The sequence below is a fragment of the Arachis hypogaea genome, chromosome 16 (assembly GCF_003086295.3).
Source record: "Arachis hypogaea cultivar Tifrunner chromosome 16, arahy.Tifrunner.gnm2.J5K5, whole genome shotgun sequence".
NCBI classification, from domain to species: Eukaryota; Viridiplantae; Streptophyta; class Magnoliopsida; order Fabales; family Fabaceae; genus Arachis; species Arachis hypogaea.
This window is the reverse complement of record NC_092051.1, coordinates 102,474,728-102,485,941: the sequence shown is the minus strand read 5'-3', so window position 1 is coordinate 102,485,941 and position 11,214 is coordinate 102,474,728. Positions and strand designations below refer to the sequence as shown.

Sequence of the window (11,214 nt, the reverse complement as noted above, 5' to 3'; positions counted from 1 at the left end):
CGCGTGGGAGTGGTTTAGTGCAAGTGACGCGATCGCATGTGGCATGCGATCGCGTGGGCCAATTTGTGCAAAACGCACAAGGGCCGCACGATTCCAGCCTAACTCTCTGGATGTTGGATTTTTGACGCTGATCTCTAAGGCACGCGGCCGCGTGGATGACGCGGTCGCGTGGATAGTGTATTCGCAGTATGACGCAATCGCATGGGGTATGCGGTCGCGTCGTGCATCCTTCTTTTTTTTTTTGAATACAGGATGCAATGCTTAATGTGAATGCTATGCATGATTCCAGGTTTAATAAAATAAAAATAAAATTCAAAAACAAACAAAACGAAATAAAATTAAAATTGCAAAAGGAACGATCATACCATGGTGGGTTGTCTCCCACCTAGCACTTTTAGTTAAAGTCCTTAAGTTGGACATTGGAAGGGCTTCTTGTTATGGTGGCTTGTGTTTAAATTCATCCAGAAATTTCCACCAGTGCTTGGAATGCCAATAGCCTCCGGGGTCCCAAACTAGGCATGTAAAGCTTCTGAGCAGCTTCAGACAAATTTTCAGGCTCCTGGGGTGACAAATGTCAGAATAGATTCCAGGATCCCAAGCTTTGCTATTAAATCCGCCTCCATCTTGATCTATATGTTTCCATCCGGGCGGTTTAAAAAGTAGAATCTCATCATGGTGACCAAACGTTCTCCGTGATCCATGCAATTGAGCATGATACCAATCCATGTACTTCGAGGTGAAGCGTGGAACCTTATTGAACCTTGTGCACCAACTCTGAGTACGAGCCATTTCCCTCTTACTCTTAAAGCCGCATAGAGCTCTAAGCTGGCCATCTGTTTCAAGCAAACCATATTCAAGTGAATAAGTAAAGTTATAGGTTAAGGATTGTACCCACTTGAAGCTTGTATTAGGTGGTAATGGCCTTGGGATAGGTGTTTCTGGGGGTTCTGTAAGTTCTACTCCCTTGGGTTCTTCTGTGAATTTCTCCACTTCCTTGTAAGAGTCTTCAAATGTAGTATCACCCTGGTCAAAGTCTTCTATGTCTTCCTCATCACTTGAGTCATAGATTGGAGGTTGAGATAAATCTACCTCCGCATCATCTTCATATTCACTTGGGGAAGATTCTTCGATCTCAGAGAATTCGCTTGCGGATGCAAGTTCATTACTAAGAGAATTTGACTTGTGACTATCATCATCAAGGGAATTTGTGTCCTGGGTTATTCCGTCTGATTCGTCATAAACAACTTGCCTTGGAGATTGTACAATATCCTCCTTAGCATTAACTGTAGCGTCCTTGATGGAGTTCTCTGCAGTTCTGGATTCCCATGGAGGTTCAGCATCTCCTAGATCTTCAACCAACTCTTCTTTTTGAACAATGATAGCTTCTTCTACTTGTTCTAGTACGAATTCATTCTCTGTCTTATCCACTAGAGTTTCTGGTATTTCCTTCATGCTACGTTCTTCGTTAGACTATTCACATAGGGCTGTGGCTGATCCTTGTGTATTTGAGCGTCTAGAAACACATTGAATTACTACTTGCTCTAGTTGTCGAATGGTTGTTTGAAATTTATTTATTGTTTCCTTTAGGCGAACCTCTGCTTCTCGGGTTGCCGGACTTGGGCATGATACATAGGAAAGTGGTGGTGATTGGGAGTGATTGGATTGGTACTGGGGTAAGGAAGGATCATATGGTGGCGAATGGTGAAGAGAAGCTCGTGAGTGTGGTGGTTCGAGGTTATGTTGAAAGGATGGTTTATATGCACGGGGTGGGGCTTGTTGGTAGTTACAAGGTTGTCCACCATATCCTTCAGCTGGGTATGCACGGTAGAATGGTCTTTGTCCAGGATATCTCGGAGAGTGTTGCTGCCTAAAGGGTTGATCAGATCATCTTGGCTCCATCCATCCTTGATTGGTCTGACCTTGATGCACATTCCTGCTGTAACTTCTATTTCCTTCAACAAAGTTAGAACCAAACTCAAAGCGAGAGGGGTGAGAGTTCATGGTAGCAAATAAAATGAAAAGGAAGAACAAAAATAGAGAAACAAGCAAAAGAAAATATTTACAATAACCAATAATAAGGCACACGTTAGCAGTTCCCCGGCAACGACGCCATTTTGAAAGAACCCGAAGATTGATGGTTTAGAGGTTATAGAAACTCTCGTTGTGAGTATAGTTACTAAACCAAGCAATCAACCTTTCTTAGAAAAGTTGTGGTTGTCACAAGTAACAAACCCCTTAAAATTGTTAACCGAAGTATTCAAACCTCGGGTCGTCTTCTCAAGGAACTGCAGGGAAGTATATTCTTATTATTGGTTATGGAGATTGTAGAATTGGGGGTTTTAAGAATGAGGGACAAATATGACAGTTGATTTAAATAGCAATTAAAATGAATAAACAAATACTGTAAAGCAAACTTTTGGCAATGTATGAGAAATTGGAAGTCCAACTTAATTATCTCACTCAACAATAATGAAAGTTGAATCTAAATTCTACTTAGTTAACCTTTACTAAAGCAAAGGAAAGTCAAGGGACTAATTAATTTGACCTTTGAATCCTATTTATTTTCCTAAGAAAAAGTTGGGATTATTGAAGTTCAGTTCAATTAGCAAGATAACGATTATCAATTATGCTGAGTTTAATAATGTTGAGTTACTGATTTCTTAACCAAGACCAAAGGAGAAAAAGTAAAATTGTTGGAATAAAAATGTCCTTAGATGGGAAGCAATGGTAACACAAATTAAGGAGAAAGCAATCAATAACTGAAATACCTCAAATAATCATTAATTCAAATCATAACATGGGAAGGATTCATAAGTCAAGTTGGCAACATTTATAGGTACGAATAAAAGCATTAAAGTAAATATTAAACCTGGATCGAGAGTCACTCTTACAAACTAAGAGAAGTCCTAAATCCTAATCCTAATCCTAAGAGAGAGAGGAGAGAACCTCTCTCAAACTAAATCTAAATCATGGAAAGTGAAAATTGGCGAGCTCTCCCTGAATGGATGCATTCTCCCACTTCATAACCTCTGGTCTATGCCTTCTGGACTTGGATTTGGGCCAAAAAGGGCTTCAGAATTCGCTATGAGCGTTTTCTGCAATTTCTGGTGCGTGGCCTCTGTCACGCGTCCGCGTGGGTCACACGGTCGCGTCATTCGGAGAATTTCCTTGCCACGCGGTCGCGTCAGTCATGCGGCCACGTCGCTGCTGATTCGCATTTGGCACGCGATCGCTTCGTCCATACAATCGCGTGGCTGCCAGTTTCTTCAGAAGCTCCGTTTTGTGCTTTCCTTCCATTTTTGTATGTTTCCTTTCCATCCTTTAAGTCATTCCTACCTTAGAAGATCTGAAACTACTCAACACACTAATCACGGCATCGAATGGAAATAAAGGTAATTAAAAATAATTAATATTAAAGCATAGAAAACATGTTTTTCACATACATCACATAATAAGGAAGGGAAAGTAAAACCATGCAATTAATATGAATAAGTGGGTGAAGGATTGAATAAATCACTCAAACTAAGCACAAAATATATCATAAAATATGGGTTTATCAGACTTACTCCCTCAAGTCTCTCTCCCCCATACATGCACACCACAGGCACATGGTTTGTTATTTTCTTCCCTTGAGGTCTTGGTGTCCAGCACCTCTTTGGGTTACTAAATGTTCTGTAGCAAGGTTGCTCTTGATAGTGGATTTTCAGTTGATGATCCCGGGTTAGTTAACCCAAGTTACCAAGTAATGAAGCACTCCTAAGAACTTATTCATCCAAGCAGATCCTTGGTACAAGAGCACCACAGACACATCCCTCAAGATTCAAGCCCTTGATACCTAGCCTTATTCTTTATTAACTTTTCTTTCTTTTTCAACTCTTATTGTTCTTTTCCTTTTTCTTATTAGGATCTTATTATTTAGCTAGTCTCATGGGGTGTGTTTCAAGCATATGATTTAGGACAGATAGTTGCCTTCCCACCTTGTTGGTGAACCAACTTAGCTAAGTGATTACTACACCACAAATCTAAGAACTTACTCCACAAATTGAACTCCACTCTGGTCTTTCATAACATCTCTGTTTATTGGACTTAAAAGGACAAGCATACAATAAGCAAGATGGAATTGAAAACAGGCAATTTGACTAGCAATCATGGACCTAAGCAAGGAGAATACTAAAAACAGAATTGAAAATTCTAAACTACCATGGAAGCATGTTCTATTTCATACATGATTTTCCTTATTTAAAACTTGAAAAAGATGGGACAATGAGGGAACTCCACCACCTTTTACTCATGGGGTTGCTCCTGCTCTCCTTCTTGTTTGTCCTCTTTGTGTTTTTCTTGAGTGCTTGCACTCCCACTTCCCTTGCTTTTTCCAATCAACTTCTTCCAGAAGCCAGCGTCTTCCATCTTCTTCTTCAGTGTTTCCTTCTGCTGTTTCACCTTCCTTTCCTCTTGTTCTGTAAAAATTTTTTTGGACCTCATCATACCTAGGGATTGCAGAGTGTAGATTATGCATATGACCAGACATGTAGTTCAACTTGGCTTGAGTGTTTATGTTGAACTCCTCCCTATGTAGTTGCCGTCCTTCATTCAGTACGCTGAACTCATTGAATGCCTTCGTCTGAGCTAGCTGTCGTTGATTGAGTTCTTGAAGGCGCTTGTCTTGTCGCTCTTGTCTTTCAGTCACTTGATTTATGGCTTGAGTAAGCTGGTAATAGTGTTCTATTTGCTGTTTTTGCCATTCTCCTTGTTGATTCATCCAATTAGAAAGGAGCTCTTCTTGACGATCCATCCTTTGAGCTTGAATGTGCAGTTGTTGTTCTTGTCCCTCCATATAACTCCTTGCTAGCTCCTCAATGGCTCCGTGAATGTGATTCAGGTTTATGTTGGTTGGGTCATAATATTCTCTTTGTTGGTGTTCTTCCTGATGAGACTCTTCTTGGTGAGGTCCTTCTTTTGGTTTTCGCTTCCCTATTTGAGGTCTTCTTTTTTGTTAGGCAGGTGTCACATAAGTTAGGCACTGGAGAGTAATTAGCCTCCCAGGGTTTACCCAATCTGGATTACTATCCTCGAAGACTACCTTGGCCTTCGTACACAGTCTGAGGATGGTGCTGGGGTACCAAAGCCTGGCACCCGAATCAATCTTCTCAGCTGATTCTTGAATCCCCTCAGCTATAAGTTCATGCACATTAATATCTCCACCCTGTACTAAGCAATGTACCATAGTAGCTCGAGTAACGTTGACCTCGAAATTGTTCGCGGCTGGTAGGATAGATCTCCTCATGAGTTCAAACCATCCCTTGGCTTCCGGGCTGAGGTCTCCTCTCTTGATGAACCGGGGTCTCCTATCCGCATACCTTTTCCAGTCAGCTCCTATAACACATATGTCAGTCACAATTTCTTCGAGTTCATCATTGTCAATGCTCTTACTTATTCTTGCATGATAACTAGGCTCATCAAAATGTGGTGATTTCAGCTGAAGAGTTCTTGTTATCGCATTGGGGCTGAAGTCTACCTCTTTTCCTCTTACGTAACTTTTGAAGGTGGGGGCCTTGGTCTTGTCTTCTCTGAACACATTTGCATAGAACTCTTTGATGAGGTTTGCATTTATCTTTGCTTCTGGGTTCGTGAGCCTTTGCCAACCCCTTTGTTCAATCTTCTCTCGAATCTGTGGGCACTCTTCCTCATTGAGTTGGAATGTTAACTCAGACAGTATCTTTTTGAGCTTTATTCATTCAAATTTGAGTTCATGGAATGCCATTTTGAATCTCCTTTCATCGAAAGGAATGCTCTCCATCGGTTCCTTCTTCTTTTGCCTCTTGGAGCTTGATGATGCCATGAGTAGGAGTTGATGTGTGAAGGTGGTGGAAGGTATGGATAGATGGGGGAATTCAGTTGGATTAAGATTGGGTGTAGTGAAGGGATTTGAGTTCTGGAGGTGTGGAGTATAAGGAATGGGAATTAGAATGTAGAAGGGTTATGAACTAAGAACCACTTATATAGAGAAGTGGTGAGTGAATAGAAGGTGTGGATTAATGGGGTGGTTGTGTGATGGACGGATGGGGTTTAGCATGGGATGAGCACAAGGATCATCAACTTTATGATGGTGTTGGTTCAGTTTCCAAGCTTGTTCTTTTTCCAATATTGCATGGCAACAATTCCAATGCAATCTCCTTGGAGACACGTGTACAGTCCTCTCCTTTTGTGGTAGCCGAACCCTTCAACTGTCCCATCAATTCTCCTATAAAATAAAAGAAATGTGATTAAAAGAAAACTTGTGGAAAGTGGCGGCAAAATTAAAAAAAAAATAACTACTTTTTAAAGTTTTTGTTTCTAATTACTAAGTGCTATTCATGAGTGCACACCAACTGACTAACTCAACATCCATGTATGCAACATTGGCAACACCAAACTTAGTTTGGTGCCATGTGGTGTAAAAGATTTGTTCAAGGCCCCTAAGAGTGACATGATATGGGTTACATTTATGTTCTCTTAGTGTGCCTTGAACACCAAACTTGTTCCTCACTATATGTTGCACAAAAGGATTCATTCAAGTGCATGTCAAGTTGAGTTGAAATCCCTGAACCTTGCTTTATTAACTACTTTTAAAAGCATATAAAACATGGGTTGCCTCCCATGAAGCGCTTCTTTAGCGTCACTAGCTTGACGTTCTGCCTTTGTCATGGTGGTTGGTAATGCTTCAGATCTTCCCCTCTTGTAGTAAACCTATATCCATTGGCTTCATCAATGATCTCCACATGTTCTAGGGAGAGAACTTTGTTGATGGTGAAAACCTTAGGTAACTGAGATGGGATGGTGGGGAGATGAGGTGGGATATCTAGGAAGTAAGCTGAGATCACTTTATCCTCTGGAGAAAAATCTTCTGTAGGGATCTTTTTATTCCTCCATCTCCTTGGTACTTTCTTCTTTATTTCTTTTGCTGTTATCCTGCTCTTTGTGGTCTCTTTCCCTAGGGAGATTTTGTTGCTGGTCTCATATGATTCCGGTGGTTTTGGCTCCACTTGAGTTTCCTTTAGCTGTGACAGCTGCTGATTCTCTTGTTCATCACCCAAAGGAATTCCAGGGTGTACAGCTTGTGCTTCAATGCTTTTTTCTCCCACCATTGCTCTGTCATGCTCTGCCCTTAGTTCCTTGCCTTCCTGACTTGCTTCTTGTGAGGGTTTGAAGACGTTGAAGGTGAGTTGTTCGTCATGTATCCTCAGTATTAGCTCTCCTCGCTCCACATCTATGAGCGCTCTGGCTGTAGCTAAGAATGGTCTTCCCAATATGATTGAGTGAAGATGACTTTCTTCCATTTCCAGTATGACAAAGTCTGTGGGAAGGAAGTAGTTCCCAACCTTCACCAGCACGTTTTCAACCACTCCAATTGCTTGTTTTTGAGTTTTGTCCGCCAGCCTGATGACTACGTCTGTGGCATCAGCTCATTGATTTGCAGCCTCTTCATAAGGGATAAAGGCATTAAGTTGATGCTTGCTCCCAGATCACAGAGTCCTTTGTCAAACATTGTTTCTCCTATGGCACAGGGGATGTGAAATCTCCCTGGGTCCTTTCTTTTTGTAGGCAGCTCTGGTTGAATGAGAGCACTGCACTCCTTGTTCATCACTATGGTTTGTCCTCCCTTGAGTGAGCTTTTCCTGGTCAGCAGCTCCTTCATATACTTGATGTATGAGGGCATTTGTTGGAGAACCTTGATGAATGGTATGTTTACATGAAGGGATGCAAATATGTCAAGAAACCTTGAGTATATTCTCTTCTCTACACCACCATTTAGTAATTGGGGAAAGGGTGCATAGAGCCTCAGCAACTCTTTCTGCGTAATTGTGGTTTCCTGATGATTCTCTTCCTGCTTTCCTGCTGATGTCTCTTCAGATTGTTCTGATGGTTTGTTCAGCTCTTCCTCAGTCTCCTTATCACTTATAGTAACCATCTTGTAATCTTCCCATCTGACTTTCTTTGCTTCACCTCTCGGATTTTTCTCTGTGTCACTTGGGAAGCTATCAGTAGGTTTGGGAATCTTCTCAGATAGGTATCCAACTTGAAATTCTAGCCTCTTGATGGTGTCTCCCTGATTCTTGATATTGGCTCGCACCTCCTCTTTGAACACCTTGTTATCTTAAATTTCCTTGCATATGCCTTCAAGTAGAGTCTCAATCCTTGATAGTCTTTCTTCCGATGATAGAGAGTTGAGATTGGAAGGATGAGAAGGGCCATTTTGACTTTGGTATGGATGTTGAGGTGTGTTGTTAGGTGGGTACTGATATGATCTCTGTGTGGGATGTTGGTGAGTTGCATTGTTGCTGGGGTTATGGCGTCTCTGATCTTGGCCTTGATCCTGTTGATTTCCCTACCCAAAGTTTGGGTGGTTCCTCCAACCAGGATTATATGTTTTGGAGTATGGGTCATAGTGCTGCCTGGGTGAATTTCCAATGTAGTTGGCCTGTTCCTGATCACCCTCTGCCTCTTCATTCACTCCTTCTTGAGTTGCTGCTGAAGTGGTGATTGCTGCTACTAGATTCCTCTCCATCTTCTTGGTGAGGTCAGCTAATTACTTGGTAATCATCTTGTTTTAAGCTAGCAGTGCATCCACGTTGTTCAGCTCCATCACTCTTCTAGTGTTGCCTCTTTCAGAAGCATAGAAATAGTCATTCTCAGCTACAGTCTCAATGACATCTATAGCTTCTTCAATGGTCTTCTTCTTGTTCAGAGATCCCCCGGATGAGTGGTCTACTGCCTTCTTTGATTCATATGAAAGACATTCATAGAAAATGTGCAACTGCACCCATTCATTGAATATATCTGGCGGGCATCTTCTTGTCAGGTCCTTAAACCTCTCCCATGCTTCATATAGAGTCTCACAATCTTGCTGCCTAAAGGTTTGTACATCAGCTCTCAACCTGTTGATCCGTTGAGGAGGATAGAATCTTGCCAAGAATTTGTTCACCACATCTTCCCAGGTTGCTAAACTCTCCTTTGGAAAGGATTCCTGCCATTTAGATGCTTTGTCCTTGAGTGAGAAAGGGAACAGAAGTAGTCTATAAGTGTCAGGATGAACACCATTAGACTCCACAGTATCGCATATCCTCAGGAAGGTGGTTAGATGTTGATTGGGGTCTTCTTGGACACTTCCTCCGAATGAACAATTGTTCTGAACAAGGGTGATGAGCTGTGGCTTTAGTTCAAAGTTGTTGGCATGTATGGTTGGCTGTTGGATACTACTTCCACAGTTTCTTGGGTTTGGATTGATGTAAGAACCCAAAACTCTTCTCTCTTGCCTAGCCTGATGTGCTGGACCTTCTCGGCCATGGTTGTGAGCCTCTTCTTCATGATGGTTCTCCATATTCTCATCCATATCTGGTTCAAAGTACTCCTCCTCTTCCTCAACACCAACTACTCTCTTTCCTCTTGCTTCCCTCCTTAATCTAAGGAAGGTCCTCTCAGGTTCAGAATCAAAGGAAGTTGAAGCCCCGCTTCTTCTACCTGTCATACAACCAACAAGGCAAAAGCAAGAAAGATAGATGCAGATAGTAATTTCTACAGAAATGCTGTTAGTGTGAGTGATGCAATATATCAAACAGTTAGTGGGTTGGTGACTGAATTATAAACAACTAAGAAAAATGGGTAGGGGAAAGGGAAGAAAATAACTGAATAGAAAGTAAATTACTCAAATGAACTTAAATCAGACAAAATAAAAACAAATGATCAATCTAGTTATCCACCAATTTAATCATTGTTAATACAAAATCAATCCCCGGCAACGGTGCCATAAACTTGATGCACAGAAACTTGTCCTTTAACAAATCTCCCTCGGCAAGTATACCAAATTGTCGTCAAGTAATAACTCACAAAAGAGTGAGGTCGAATCCCACAGGGATTGATTGGTCAAGCAACTTTAATTGGAAGAATGTTCTAGTTGAGCTAAGCAGAAATTGGGTTGAGAATTGCAAGAAATTAAATGGTGGAAAAGTAAATTGCAGAAAATAAATGACGGAAGGTAAATTGCAGAGTCTTAACTAGGGAAGGGGAGTTTAGCATGAAAGTAAATAGCAGAAAGTAAAGAGAATGGGTAAGATCAGAAATGGGGAGTTCATTGGGCTTAGGAGATGTTGCATTCTCTGGATCAAGTTCATTTTCATCTCTTCCTCAATCAATGCATTCATTGATCTCCTTGGCAATCTTAAGTGATTAAATTCCAATTCCTTGGTAATTTAATCTCTCAAATCAGATCAATAGCCAATTCCTTGGTCTAATTGCTCATGAAAAGAGATGAAGTGTGATCACTGATTATACCACATATATTTCCAAATCAAAGCATTGGGAGAATTATATGTCACCATATCCGCCCAAACCCAAATTTAGTCCAACATGAGAAAGCAATTCTAGGATGATCTCTTCATTCCTCTTCCAAGGTTCAGAAGAGATCCAAGTATGAATAGCTTCTTTTCCAAGATAACTACTCAATTGGATGAAGATTGAAAGCTTTCTAGTAAAATCAAGAGAAAAGAGAGAAGAAGGATAATGAAAACTATTATTGATCCATCAAATTACAACAGAGCTCCCTAACCCAATGAAAGGGGTTTAGTTGTTCATAGCTCTGGGAATGAAAAGCATAGATGGAGAGTACATTCTGAGAATTAAACTAAAAGTTGCAGAGAAAGTAAAATACAGAGAGTAATTCTAATGATGCCCAAAAAGCTCCCTTCTAGTTCAAAGCTCTCCCTATTTATACTATTCTTCTGATCTTCTAGTTGGCTCTTCAAGTCTTGGATATGGGCCTTTGGATCTTGAGTTGAAGCAGTTATCTTTTTCAGTGGGCTTAGCTTTACTTGCAGAGAGAAAGTGTGAAGTAGGCAGGGATTCTAGCTTAGGACGTTAGTGGTGTTAACGTTAAGGAAAAATGTGGGGTTGAGAACGTTAGTGACAATCACCTTTTCACTAACGTTCCTAACCCAAAGTGGTCCACGTTAACTTCAATGTTAGTGGCATCAACTTGACTAACGTTGCCTCTTGGTCCTTCGCACACGTTATTGGGACTTACTTTTTCCAATAACGTTGAGAATCCTCCTTTCTCCCTACGTTAAAGTTTACGTTAGTGTAGCTAACGTGACCTTTAACGTAGGCTTGCCATATCTTCGAGAACGTTATTGACACTTACCTTTGTCAGCTAACGTGAACTTTAACGTAGGCTTGCCACAT

The 11,214-nt window shown here is 41.0% G+C and overlaps 1 non-coding gene across 1 annotated transcript; it reads left to right on the top strand.

Annotated features, from left to right (window-relative positions):
* Positions 1 to 8,810: 8,810 nt before the first annotated feature.
* LOC112761875 (small nucleolar RNA R71) lies at positions 8,811 to 8,917 on the top strand. The gene has a single exon (XR_003182246.1). It is a non-coding gene; the product is annotated as a small nucleolar RNA R71 (small nucleolar RNA).
* The last annotated feature ends 2,297 nt before the right edge of the window (positions 8,918 to 11,214 follow it).